Below are 13962 nucleotides of genomic sequence, written 5' to 3' on the forward strand. Positions count from 1 at the left end.
TTAGGATAAGGAATTAATTTTTATAGCCACTGAAGCAGATTTACTTGTACTGTAATGCTGATTTATTACAAATTAAATTTCTTAACTCCAGAAGTTTCCTTGGAGAGCCTCAGCAGGACCTGGAGGGGTTCAAACCCATCTGCAAGGGGGGAATTTTGGCAGCATTAAGGTTCAGGTCAGAGTGCCCAGACCATTATTAACCCTTCATCACACAGTTTGGATGTGCACACCTTCATGGGCAAATTCTCCCCCAGTGTGCACACAATGACCCACTGGATGTTTTTTCTCAAGTCAATTGATTGTGAAAGAGTAGGGTTTAAGTAATTTTTTTTTATTGCATCACTTACAAAGGTAAAATTTCAGTACTACAAGGATTTGTTGTTCTCTTTTTTTTTTTTCCCAGCGTAGAGAATTCCATAAAAGATTCATAAAGTGAAAACTTTGAAGTATAGTCAAGAAGATACACTCATTAATTTACAGAAACATCTCTGGTGTCAATTATTGACTGTGAAAAGGTTCAGATTGTCTTTTCCACTTCCACACAGGAGCTGCTGGCTCAGACTTTGTACAGAGATGAGGGCAAGGCTGGGCCTGGGCACAGGACCAAAGAGGGAGAGTCCTCAGCAGGACTTCAGACAGGGACTGGATGTGATCATTTCTGACTGAAATCGTTTATGAAATGATGGGGATAACTTCAGTTTCTTCACTCCTGCTCATAAGCATCCATTACCAGAGCCACGACTGTCTGCCTAGGAAGTCTCCAGGGCCTTCTCCTGGTACATTAGCTGGGCTGGTCTCAAAAGAGTTTCCCTCCATCCAGGAGATGTGCTGGATGAGGACAGGAACCAAAGGGATGGCTGGGCTGAGCTCTGCATCCTCCAGAGAGAGGTGATGCATCCATTCTGCCTCCAGAGAAGGACCAGCCACTGTTCCCTGAGTGCCTGGGATGCTCAAAGCAAGCACAGGGAGGGTGCAGCAGATGCTGGGAACAGAGGGCTGGGTTTTGGGATCCATCCCTTTGGGGTGTGCAGGGAATTCTGTGCTGTCTCACAGCCAGAGAAGGAGTTACACACCTGCATGAACCACACCAAGGGACTTCTGATGGGACCCAGCCCTGGGACCTTCATCACTAAGGAAAACCAATGGAAAATGTTCCTGCTATCCAGCCAGCCCTGAAAAATATCCAGGCAAGCACCCACGATGGGCACCCAGCACGGAGCCTTTCAGGGCACCCAAGGGCTGACTGTGGGCAGCTCCTCCTCATCTGCATCTTGGAGAGAAGCCCCCAGCCTGCCAATCCAGCCCTTGACATTGCCACTGCTTTAAAAGGAGCCACTTGTTCAGCCTAAGCCTTCCAGCAGCTCCAGTGACAAGTGGCAGCCCAGCCCAGCAGCCAAGGCAGCTCACAGTGGTTTCTAAACATCGTCTCTGCACCATCTGATGTGTGCAGGCACCAGACAAAAACCTACTCGAATTCCTTAGGAGAAAGAACAACGAAGCTGGAGCTGCTCCAATTCCTGTCCTGGCTGGAAGCAGCTCCTGGCGCGCAGACGCAAAATCGCGAAAAGAATTTGTCTGATGCCGTTTCCACGTTTGGTATTGAGGGGTTGGTTTGGTTTTGTTTTTAATGACACTTCCAGAGATCCAAGTTTCATCCTGGGAGGGAGATGCAGAGGGAGGAGAGTCATTAGCTCATCCCTGACGCCTGGCGAGGACAAGGAGAAGGGAGGAGGGCTTTCCTATGCTAATCCTGCCCAGGCTGATCTCCCAGCGATGCTTTCCTGTGCTCCAGGATAAATGAGACTTCCCTAATTCTTTCCCCGCTGCAAATAAACAGACGGGGAGCCTGCACCATGCGGCTCTCACTGCCCTATCCATCACCGCGTCCCGGCTGTAGGTAGCGGTGATTACAGCTCATTATCCGCAATTACCACCGCGGAGCTCGTAGGTGTTTTCCCCCAAGAACTTTCAGCAGCTCCAAAGCTCTTTGAAGGCTTCTCTGTGAATTTTCTCTAGGAAATCCCTCCCCCTGTGCCCCTTTCCAAAAGCTGTAGCCATCAGACAGCACAGTGCAATAAGTGGAAAAATAACTGGGAAACAATCGCCAGCCCGAGGGATGGGCGATGCAGCGGGTCTGTCCTCTGGGCACAGCTGCTGCTGGGGAACGTGGCTGCTCACAATGACTCTTCTTTCTCTCTTCTGCTCCTCAGAAAGCTTCTCCTGGGAGCAGGCCGGGTTCCCCCCACCCCACAATGTAATTCCCACAAAAACCCCCACACGAGAAAAGCACACGTACAGCGGGTGCTTCTCCCGCATACAAAGTACCCCGGCAGCGGACTGAGGGATGGACCCTTTGAGAAATTCATATGCCAGCCTTCCCACTATAGCAATTTCATTCTGCCTTTGTAATTGTCTGATATTACATTGTTCCCTGCCAGAAGATTAATTAGCTAGTCTTACCCTCCAACATACCATCCCTCTGCAACCCTCAAGGAAGCTGGAGTGGTGCCAAGTCGCACGGATTTGCTATTCTGGCTGGCAGCTGCTACTGGCGCTGCAGAAAAAAAAGAAGGAAAAAAAAAAAAGCAAAAAAGAAAAACAAAAAAGGCTCCTTTTGTCCTCAAGCAGCAATTGCTGGGCCAGCTGACCCCCACATCCCCGGCCCTCCCAAAGCCAGCACCGACGAGGCGGCCGAGTTTCAACGCTGTGGGTTGGGCAGTGCGGAAAAATGAAAGAGCGGAAGGAAACGGAAATGAAAGATTAAAAAAAAATAAATAAAAATCAAGCATAAACCTCCCCTCCCACAGCCAACACCGGGGTGTGGGGACACCCCGAGCCTGCTGCCAGTGCTCACGCTGGCTGAGCATGGCTGTGCTGTGGCGGCGAGGCACGCGGGACACGCCGTGGGAAGGGCGAGGTGACAGCCCAGCGTGGACACAACATCAGCATCCCGACATCGCCACCCCTCATCCCAGCCCAGAGCCACGCTCACGCCCCAGCCCACCCTCAGCCCCTGCCCAGAGGGGAGGGCAGCAGGGAGCCACCGCCCCGGCCAGGACTGCTGCTCTTGGCAAGGAGCCCGGCCCTGGATCCGCTGCTTTTGTTCCCTCTCCATCTTCTGTCCACACACACACGCTCTGGATCTCTCCATCTCACCCTAAATGTGGTGCCCAGGTGGGTGGGAGCTGCGTGGGTATGAGCACAGCACCCCTGTGGTCACCATCCCAACGAGCTGTGGGGCACAAGGGTTTTCCCTCTTGTAAAGAGAGCTCAAAGACTGGGAGGTAAAAACCTGAAAAATAGTCACCCATCCAAACTGATGCACACCACAAAGCCAACTGACCAGCACATCACCTTTCCTTCCAGCCAGTCCCAACAAAAGTTCTGTTCTGCTAAAGTCACCCCAGCAGCTGATGTTTGCTGGTTGATTTGCTGGTTTGCCCCATCAGCACCGCAGGGCTCTCCAGCCATGTCCCACCAGGGCAGCAGCAAGGTGTTCTCAGCAGAGGAGGCACCACAAGTGCCAACAAGTTGTGTTTAAGGTAAAAAAACAAAAAAAAAGGAGAGCAGGACCCCTGCAACACCAACAGACACAGCTCTGAGCAGTGAGGGATGTGTAGACCCTGTACAACCCAACGGGATTTGCTCCCCAAAACCACCGAGACAGACCAAACCTGGCGGCTTTGCCTCCTGTCCCTCACCCAGCTCAAAAGGAGGCCAATTTGTGATTAATTGATTCTAAATTTGGGCAGCTGCTGCAGGAGATCACCCTTCCTGCCCAGCACGCACGGGGACTGGCACGGGGACAGGGAGCTGCGTTTGCTGGCCACCAGGAGCCCTTTGAAGCCACCCGTTCCCGGGCTGTGGGAAACGAGCCCATATTGTCACGGGGGCTAATTAAGCTCCTCCACTAAGACAGCAGCTCTAGAATGTCTCAGCACCCGCCTTAGCTGGCAGCCCCCCTCCTCGGGTGCTACGGAAACAGGAATTAAGCGGTGATGAATGCAGTATTAATTAATTAAGAGAAGATGCACATGAAGGGGGTGGGAGGCAGGGGGTCTTTGCGCTGTGGAAATGACCCAAGGAGGGGCCGCCGTAAATTTGTTTTTTATTGTTTTTGCTCGGGAGAAGGCGTCAGGGGGGACCCGCCGGCACCAGACACGCCCGTCCTCCATCGCCAGGAAAAGAGGATATCCCAAAAAAATGACAAGGGAGGGGAAAGGCACCCGCGGCTCGATGCCGCCATCTTCTCCCACTGTGGAGGCCGAATGCAAAATCAATTTTGCACACTCCGAAATGGCTGTTCGGGAAGCGTTTTTTGCTCTGGAGAGGTTAATGGGGGAGCTCAACCCAGCTGGCGCTGGGGGGATGATGCCACTTTTCAGTTTGCATATTGAGATTGTTTACACACACGATTAGCTGATATATTGAGCTTCTTAAAGGGGAAAAAAAAAAACAACAAAGAAGATGGCAAAGCGCATGGTTTAGTTTTGATTTGCATTCCTTACCCACTCTCTCCTTCACAATACACCACCTGCAGAAGAGCAAGGACTTGGCCATCACTGCCAACAGCTGGCTCTTGGAGAAGGGAAACAAATGGTTAAAATTCCATCAATGACTGCAGTGTCCAGCGTGATTTAGCAGATCCAGCCTCACATCACGGCACATCAGGTAAACGCTGGTTCCCACCACGCAAACTGGGGCAGCTCAGCCTGCTCAGAGGTGAGTTTGGGTTAGCCCAGGGGGGCAGACCCTGACCTGCGCAGGAAGGACAAGATCCCTGTGGGAAGGCTGCTCTGCCAGGCCTTGGCCAGGGGCAGCGGGGTGCCAGGGACAGGTGAGTGCAGGCTGCAGAGCCCACGTGCAGTGGGAAGTGCTCAGCACTGCGGCTTTTCCTCTGCATGGCTCTGCTCCTGGGGGCTGGGCGTGGTTTCAAGTCTCTTTTCTGTCTCAAGGCTGGAGACAAACACCCTGGAGATAACCAAGGCTTTGTTCCATCACCAGCAGGGGCAGAGAAGCTCAGCTGTGCCCAGCTGGCACTTCCCTGGCCTAACAGGACAGAGACCATCATTCCCTGATCCAGACACCTCCTGGGCATCTCCAGGACACCCCTGCCAGGTATCTCAAACCCAGACCTGGCTGTTTTCTCACTCCTCACATCACACACACTCCTAGAAACACAAACTGAAGGTGTGGCTGTGCTTCCAACAGCTCCACAGATCCATCCCTGTCTCCTGGATTATGCCAGTGTTTAGCTGGTTTCACTCAGCACTTCTCCATGCAAACTTCTTCCTGAAGGGTCTCAGCAGGATGGCTGGCTGGGAAGTGTTTCAGGGGACCACCATAAACACCAGGCTGTGTGCTGAGAACCTTGTGCTGTTCCTCCAACCCAGAGCCTACGCTGCAGACTGCTCCTGCATCCCAGCTTCTTCGACCAGGATCTTTTTGGAATCCTCCAAATACGATGCCCTTGTGCATTTCCAAACACACTGGCAAAGCTCTTCCAACTCCCCATCCTTCTCCTCTGACGTGGTTTTACAACCACACTTCTCCTTTGCTCCTTTTTTTCCCTGCTGCAGGGGTAATCCCTCCTCCCACAGCCAGGCATCACAGCAGCAGCTCAGCTGCTCCTCTCTGCCTCACGTTCCTCCCCAGCTCTCACCACCCAGGGTGTGTTATTTACACAACATCTCTTAACGCCGACTTCTTCAACACAACTTTTCCTTTAATTACTCGCATGAAAAATAAAAATGCCAACCCATGCGAGCAACTGCTCTCATTACAGTATCAGTCCTCCAGCTAATTAATATCTGTTAGCTTTGGCTTATGCACCAGGATGCCTAAATCCAAAATACACAAGGCTGCCAAGTTACTTTGCAAACAGGAGTGCTTGCCTTGAAGATAGAATCAAGTTATCCAACTTCTATGCAATCTCACCATAACCTTTACTTTCAAGGTCTTAGAAGAGAGAAGGAAAGCTCATCCAGCTCAAAAGAGATTGCAGTGAAACCAAAGGGGAGGCCCAGAGGAAAGCAAAGAGAAAGAGAAGAGAAACAGATCTCCAGAAGAAAGAGAAACACCGTCTTTGTACCCTCTCTGTTGTACTCACACAGGCCACGTGGGAAAGACTGTCTGAGGAAAGACAGCAGCTCCCAAGCCTCTCCCAGGGTACACACACACTTCTCCAGCCTGTGGAGAAGGAAAGGGAGCCGAGTACGAGTGAGCTCAATCACAGCAGCCGTCAGCTCCCCTCGTGGTGCCGTGTGACTGCAGCGGGTGTCGGAGATGCTGCGCAGGTGACAACAGAGCCACACGTCTCAGGAGTGTTGTGCAGCACAGTGACAAACAGAGGAGCCACCCCAGGGGGAGGATGAGACCTGGCAGGGTGGGAAGGTGGGTGCAGCCCTCCTGCCAGCCCCCCGATAGCTGCCAAGTGCCGGCGCATCCAGCACAGCCCAGGGCGGCGGGTTTGGAACTGATTAAAAACAGAAAAGCCTTTTGTAAACTTAATGCATAATTAACCTGAGCAACGCACTCACAGGAGACATCACTGAGGTCAGGGAAGCATTAGAGCCACAAAAACAACTCTGCTGGCAGATGAGGGATGAGAATATCCACCGTTAAATTATTTGAATGCTCCTCTAACGCAAAGGATAAAACCTGCTGGATCCTAAGCAGGACAAGCCTCTCCTCCAGGCAGATTATAGCAGGTTTCTTAGATCCTACTCCAAAACATTGGGTGGGAAAGGCCAGAAAGGAGAGGCTGAGGTGGACAGGCCCCTTTTGAGATTTTCTGTCCATGTCAGGTCTCCAGCAGAGACTAGAGTGGGGATTCCTGCCCTAGTGTGTGTGTGTGGCCATGAGTGGGACACGGAGGTGTGCACGAGCCACCCTTGGCTGTCCTTGCACTTAGCTGAGACCTCCAGTCCACCCAGGAAAGATTCACCTCGTCCCAAGTGCAGTCCTTGGGAAGGGGATGGTCCTTGGGAAGTGCCTGTCCCAGGGTGACACCTGTGCAGGTGGGAGATGCCTTGGGGTGCTCACCAAGCTGTGCACACACCCCCAAATCCAGCAGGCCCCAGGAAGGCTTTGAGTGTTTTTAAACCTTTACCAGCCTGGGCAAGGATGGATGGAAGTTCTCCCTCCCTGTTTTCACTTCCTGCACTTTCTTTTGCCCCTTCCCTGCCTTCACACCACTGTCACAGTTCCAGGGTGCAGAAGCACCTTTCAGGTGCTCCCAAGTGGTGTTTGGAGCTCCAAGGTCCCAGTGATCTTCCTGATGCCAATTAAAACAGCAGGAAAGGCTCCCATTTGCCAGGGTCCACAACCAAACACCCACAGGCGTTGCTCTCCCTCTGCTCCCGGCTTGCTTACAGCCACAGCAGCTGTTTTGTTAAAAACCCACATTAAGTCAAGCTCTCTTTTGCCAAAATCCAGTAAAACAGACACGGAAGACACATTCCATGGAGCCCAAGGGCCACCTTTCCCAGGCTGCCCCTCTCTCAGAAGATCACGATGGAAATACTTGAGGCTCCCTCTGGAGAGAGCCAAGGGCTTTATGGGCAGCTCCCAAACGTCCCACAGGCACAGCACCTGCTTGGGATTACCACAGCACCCCAGAGGGGTTTGTGGCAATGGATTCACCTGGGATGAGCCCTCTCACCCCCACCTGCCCTTGGGCAATACCTCTGATGCTTCCATCAGACTGGGGGCAGTGCCAGGCTGTCTTCCTTTTCCAAAATAATAAACCAGACTGTCCAAATAGTTCATTTTACAGCCAATTTAATGATAATTGGATATAATAAGCTCGGACTCCTTGTATTTGCAGAAAACAAATATTTTAAGTGTGCCAGGCTTCACTTGAAGTGCTTCTCTGCCCCTCCAAGGGCTAGAAAAGCTCACTAGGGAAGGAGGGATGCTCTCAGCTCACCAGACTCCAGGAGAAATGCAAACACCAGCTGTCCAGAACTCCTGATGAGTACAGCAGCAATGACAAGGCAGAACACGCTTAGGGACAGGTGACAGAAAGCCTGATCCAAACCCAGCACATCCTGCTGATGCCCTCAGTTTCAGCTGTGATATTTCCCAGGTTCTGCACTGGTACCTAACTCTGAACTCCACACAAAGTGTCAGCAAGGTCTCCTCACAGCTCAGGCACACACAACAATCCTTCTCCAGCCCCACAGCCAAGGACACCGCTGCAGCTCCAGGCCCAAAAAGTGCAACCAGCAGGGAATTGAGGAGAGCAACCTGGGAGGATGGGACTGCATCACCTGCAGCTGGAATTGCACAATTCAGCCCAAGCTGGAAATGGACCAGAACTGATCCAAGTGTGAAACTCCTGAGCCAGGGCCCATCCTGGCTGCAGCCACGGCCGGGCTCTTGCAGTGCCCAAGGTGCATCCTTGGAAGGGCTTTTAATAAATCCCTGCTTTATTCCTTTAACCCTGCCCAGCCTCTGCTCCAGGAGCCTCCCAAGGCATCACCACCACATGGCACAGTCCTGCTGCTTCCACAGGACAGGGCAGATGGAACCCTGCAGCCAAAGGGCTCAAGGGCTGGACCATCCCAGCTGTTCCACAGTTAAACCCTCAGCCCACAAGGAGGGCAGGCACACCAACAAGGTGATGGACCACACGTGGGAAGGCAGCTCAAAGGGCTGTTGGTGACAGCCCAGGGAGCCCACAGAGCTGCAGTGATTGTGGCACTCAGGCAGGTCCTTACAGCCTCCAGAAAAGTCAGGTTCCCATCAGTTCCATGCACTTGCACTGCAGGAAATGAAAGCCTGGAGCAACCTGGTCCTTCAAACTGGTAAAAATCCCACAAAAGTAGGGCACTCATCCTTGTTTCCTTCATCCTCTTGCACAGGGCCTCCCATTACACTTAAAGAGGGCTTGTGGCATGGCTGTCATCCAGATATCCATTGTGAACTCCGTGGAAGAGCCTTGACAAGCACAGCATCCATGGCTCTGCTTTACTGAAAGGGAAAACTGGCAGCTGGTGGCAGAACAGGACCTCTGGGATGCAGCTCCCTCACCTATCAGGTAGCAAGATAAACCAGCCCTTCCTCAGTCCACAGAACTGCTATAATTCATACCTGACACTTGCAACATCCCTTGGCAGCCCCTGGAAAAGCCATTAGCACCGGAGGGGAGGTGAGGCCACGCTGTCACCTCTCTCTGTCCACGTGCAGCAGGTGACTGCCACCAGCTCGCCCAACATGTGAGACTGAAAATGAAACAACTCTCATTTGCTCTCTGCTGCTTTCCAGGTGACATCTTGCACACTTGTGGAGGTGCCACTGTCAGCAGGTCACCATGAATATCTGATTGCCTGGAGGGACATGGACTCACTCTAAAAAAGGGTAATAATGCAAAGACACTCGGTGACATTTTCCCTTGTTCACAGGGAGAAAAAACCTTGCAATCTCAGGCTTATTGCACGACACAGAAATGTCATGAATTTGAGAATCGGGAAGCAAGCAAGGGAAAGGAGAAAGAGCACTTATTTTATATTTTGAGCATGGCTCAAGGAGGCCTCATACAGGAGGAGGAGTCATTTCCCAGAGCTCAGCTTTAGTACCTCCCCATGAGATGGTGCCACCCAGCCCTGCCAGGCCCTCACCACCTTGCTCCAGGATAGTTCCAGCACATTTAACACATATTTAATAGCTGAAATCCTCTTTGAATCTCCAGTCATTCTTCTGGTTCCAGCTCTCACAGTCCCACCTACACATCAGCCCTGGCACAGCTGCTGAAGGTACCTGAGACACCCCAAAAAAGCCCTTCCTCTGCAGGGTTCCACTCCTGCAGGGTGTGAAGCTCACCCCCACAGGGTGTGGGATCGCCAAAGCAAAACTGGCAGCCCAGCTTTGGAGAGCTGCCAGAAATCAACTGCTGCCAACCTGAGTGAGCACAGGAATCTCACCCAAATAACCAACACCCCTTTTCCTGTCTCAGCTTCAGCACCCCAGGCTGCTCCTCAGGGTCAGACCAGCTCCCCTGAAACCCCTCTGACCTTCTCCCCTGCTTTATTCTTGAGCACATGGAGCTTGCCCCTCTCTTGCAGAGAATTTCCCTGGACCTGTTGATTCCTCACCCATCAAATTTAAATTTACCTTATCCAGGTTGCTCTGTGCCAGCAGCTGCCCATGCTGGTGGAGATAATTTGTTCTAGTTACTCCCATGCTGCTGGCCCTGAATCTCCTTCCAGCTCAGCACAGAAATAAAAAACCCAACATCCAGCATCCCAAACAGATTTTGGTGGGTGATCCACACACATGAAAGTCCCACAGGGTGGCAGAGATTGGATATCAGCAGCTGGATTCAGGCCTTGGCAAAGATGAAGATGTTTTGTACTCACCTGAGCCATTATTTACAGCCCCAAACACAGCACTTGCTCTCCTGAAAACCTCAAACCTCTGCAAATCAAGAGCCAGGTTATTCCAGCTCCCAGCCATGCTGCTGCTCCTCTTCCAGAAGAATTTTACACCCAAAGCTTTGGCAAAACCTGCAGCTGGGCCCATCCATTCTGGGCAGTGCCTGTCAGCCACCACACAGCAGAGCATCCTCACAGGAGGAGCTCACAGAGTCACAGAATCACAGAATTCATCACAGAATTCACAGAATCACAAGGTTGTCAGGGACCTTCAAGACCAAGTCCAACCCATGCCCCAGCATCCCAACCAAAGCACAGCACCGAGTGCCACATCCAGCCTTTTTGTAAACATATCCAGGGATGTTGGGCCAGTGTCACCCTGACAATCAGGCCCTCAATATTGTTTTTCACAAATTCTAGCCACTTTCCCAGGAAAGTAACTATAAACATAGATGTTTATACATTCCATTAAAGATATGCCTTTTGATGGACACCTCTCACAGCCATTGTGGTTGGGAAGGTGTTAACCTCACTATCCAATCCCTGGTCATGGTTGAAAACCTATAAATACTGAAAGAACAAATAAAGGATTATTATTCTTTCACCACACCTCGAGCTGCATCCGTGTGAATCATTCTGCGTCTGACAGTGACGGGCCAGGGTCTCTCCTCCACGTCAAACAGGATCACTGCTCAAGCCCCACCAAAACGGACCCTTGGGTCCCTGTTCCCTCATCACGGGGTCCTGACCTCACCAAGATCGAGGGCTCTTCCTTTCCTCACCCCTGAAAAGCAGGAGGAGGCTGCAGATACAGCACGAGCACTTAGGAGGAAAAACATTACAGCATCTGAAGGTACTTTAAATGATTTAGATACAAACTTGCCTGTAATAAGACATCTATTTTGGTTAATCTCTTAGTTGCAAATCTTGAAACTCTTGAACCTGCCTCAGGCTACTGTCAGCAGCACTTCATTTAAGACTGCTTATTGGGAATAACTGCTATTTCCCACTGTAACCTCCAAACCTCTTAAAGTCTCCCTTAATGCTCTGCCCAAATATACTTGCCTTCAGGATACAGAGGGTTTTTTCTTGCTAAGAACTGTTAAGATGATTTGAACAAGCTGAATCAGAGGAGACTGTTTCTCAGGCAAAGCAGCCAAGACTCCAAACACCATCCCTGTAATATTTTGGGAGTAATTTTTTTTTTTTTGAGCATTTACTCGGGTTATGAAATGCAACAGCTGCACTTTGATCACTCTTCACAAGCAAAAGAGTGGACGGGATGGAGGGGTGTGTGTTCATCCTCCAGGACAGTCACCTGGGGATCTCCATCCCTGCCCACACCTGTGCTGATGTGGGGACCACCAGCAGCTCAGCATGGTCAGAGCTCTCTGAGGAGACTGCTGGGGGCTTCAGCAGCACCAGTGCAGCTCTTGTGTCCTAAACCTGACCCCATTTTTATTTCAAGGGGATGCAGAGCTGTGGTGGGCACCTGTGACTCAGCAGGTTTGATTTTAAACACAACCCTGGGCAGCTGGAGCTTGGACACAGTGACCTGATGGGTGTCACAGCTCCAGCCCCAGCAAATCTGGGAATTGCAGCAGTCCTGAGGCCCATCCCTGTCCACAGGGAGCAGAATGAAGCCACTGCCTGTTTGGTTGCCAAGCAGCAGCCACAGGAGCCCCAGGCAAGAGCAGCAGAGATACAAGAGCCCTCCAAGTGTTTTAGATGTGGCACTTAAGTACAATACAGGACATTCCAGGCCTGTGTCTGGGGCAGTCACTCAGAGCCCAGCTCTGCAGACCCCAGTGTACCCTCAGTCACCACCTTCCCTCTGCTCACTGGGAAAAGCTTTGGTCACAAAAGAATTTTGGCCCAGGTGGAGCAGGAGACAGAAACGGGGGACCAGGACCCCAAAGAAAAGGGACAGGGCTCACAGCAGACACAGACCTGACTTGGGATCAGTTTCTATTCCCACCAACATGCTTGAGAAAGTACTCAGCATTAAGGGATTACAGCTCTGGGGGCTTAGAGACACTCTCACATCCATCTGCACCAGGTTTCACACAGGGGTCTGGATAGAAACAAAACCCCAAGCCAGTATTAAATACGTGTGCATAAGCTGTGATAAATAACAGCCTGTCTGTGCAGGCTAAAGGGCTCTCTCTGCTCTGTACACTCACTCTGGTTTAGCAGGGATGAAGCCACCAATGAATCCAGTCCCTGCCAAACCACATCCAGCAGAGCAAGAACCAGCCTGCTGACTGCAGGGCCAAATTGGTGCCACGCTCAGAGCACTCAGCTTTGGCACACCACAGCCCCTGGAAAGCTGCAGAGGCCAAAACTGGGCCTTTCCAGGCTCAGCTTCCCTGTGCCTCCCTGCTGCTCTGGAGCTTGCCCTCAGTCTGAACCCAGGTCGCAGATAAATGCTCCACTAGATAGAAAACCATTTTTTCCCTTCTCCCAGAATATTCCACTTTGCATAATCAAACCCCAATTTATCCCTGCTAGAGGCAAAGCACTTGTGGGGAGTGAGCGCTGGGAGAAAGCTGGGCCATAGCACTCAAAGTTACATTTATAGTTAAAGCAGAATAAAACTCCTTAACACTACTCCTCCCCACATTCCAGCTCTCACAGAAGTCACCAGCAGGACAGAACCAGCCCAGGAGCTGTGGGTCACACACATCCTGACTCCAGACAACACTGCCTCACCCCTGAGCACAAGCAGCTGCTGCTTTTAGGCCCTCTGGAGGGTTTAGGGATTGAGCACCTGCAGCAGCAGCTGATGGCACTCGGTGCTCTCCAATCAAGCTAATTTTGCAGCAGAGGGGAGACATCTGTGTGTGCAGGCTCCAGAGCCAAAAGCTATCAGGGTGTGGAAGGAGCCTCCTGGGTGTAAGGTTTCCCCCCATTTTAAAGTTAATAAGAAAAGCTTTTCCCACAGCGCTTTGCACCTCCGTTTTATTGTACCCCAGTTTATATACCCAGTTGGCCGGCTGGCTGCCCCTCCCCTTTTTACCTTCCCTAGAAAGTTCTCCCTTCCCTGTGTCCCCATTGGCCCCAGTTTGGTGCAATGCTCCGCCCCTGTGATCCCATTGGCTCCCCCTGACCCCGCCTCTGCACCACTTCACCCTCTTCCCATTGGACCCTGACCTTGGACCCACCCCCTCAATCCCACATATATTCCTGGATCCTCCAGTGCTCCCTGTCTGTGTTCCTGGACACCTTTTGTGTGTTGTTAGAATAAACCCCACTGGAGCTCCGCACAGAGACCCTTCCTGCCTCTCTCTCAGTGTCTGCTATCTGTGGTGTGTGTTTCTGTCTGTCTGTGTGTCTGTGTGGCTGCAGCCTGCCCAGACGCTGTCTCCTCTGGAGGCAATATTGGGAAGGTAGCATCTCCTGACCACCTCCACCCTCCCCACAGCTGTGCCTGCTGGCCAGGACAGCCCGTTCCCCTGGCCCTTGTGCTGTGACAAGGACCTGCAGCAGGTACCCGAGGTGCCCCTGTGTCCCAGCGGGAGCAGGGAAGCACCTGCTGACTGCAGGGCCAAATTGGTGCCACGCTCAGAGCACTCGGCTTTGGCAC

General features: G+C 51.9%; 1 long non-coding RNA gene across 1 annotated transcript; it reads right to left on the minus strand.

Annotated features, from left to right (window-relative positions):
• Positions 1 to 499: 499 nt before the first annotated feature.
• Positions 500 to 13262, minus strand: LOC148182707 (uncharacterized). The gene is made up of 3 exons (XR_015774347.1): positions 13147 to 13262; positions 2461 to 2554; positions 500 to 1656 (listed from the first exon to the last, which is right to left on the minus strand). It is a non-coding gene; the product is annotated as an uncharacterized LOC148182707 (long non-coding RNA).
• Between the last annotated feature and the right edge of the window lie 700 nt (positions 13263 to 13962).

The sequence above is a fragment of the Pseudopodoces humilis genome, chromosome 21 (genome assembly GCF_049639895.1).
Source record: "Pseudopodoces humilis isolate 2021_Gansu_Grassland_sample_001 chromosome 21, ASM4963989v1, whole genome shotgun sequence".
In the NCBI taxonomy this organism is placed as follows: Eukaryota; Metazoa; Chordata; class Aves; order Passeriformes; family Paridae; genus Pseudopodoces; species Pseudopodoces humilis.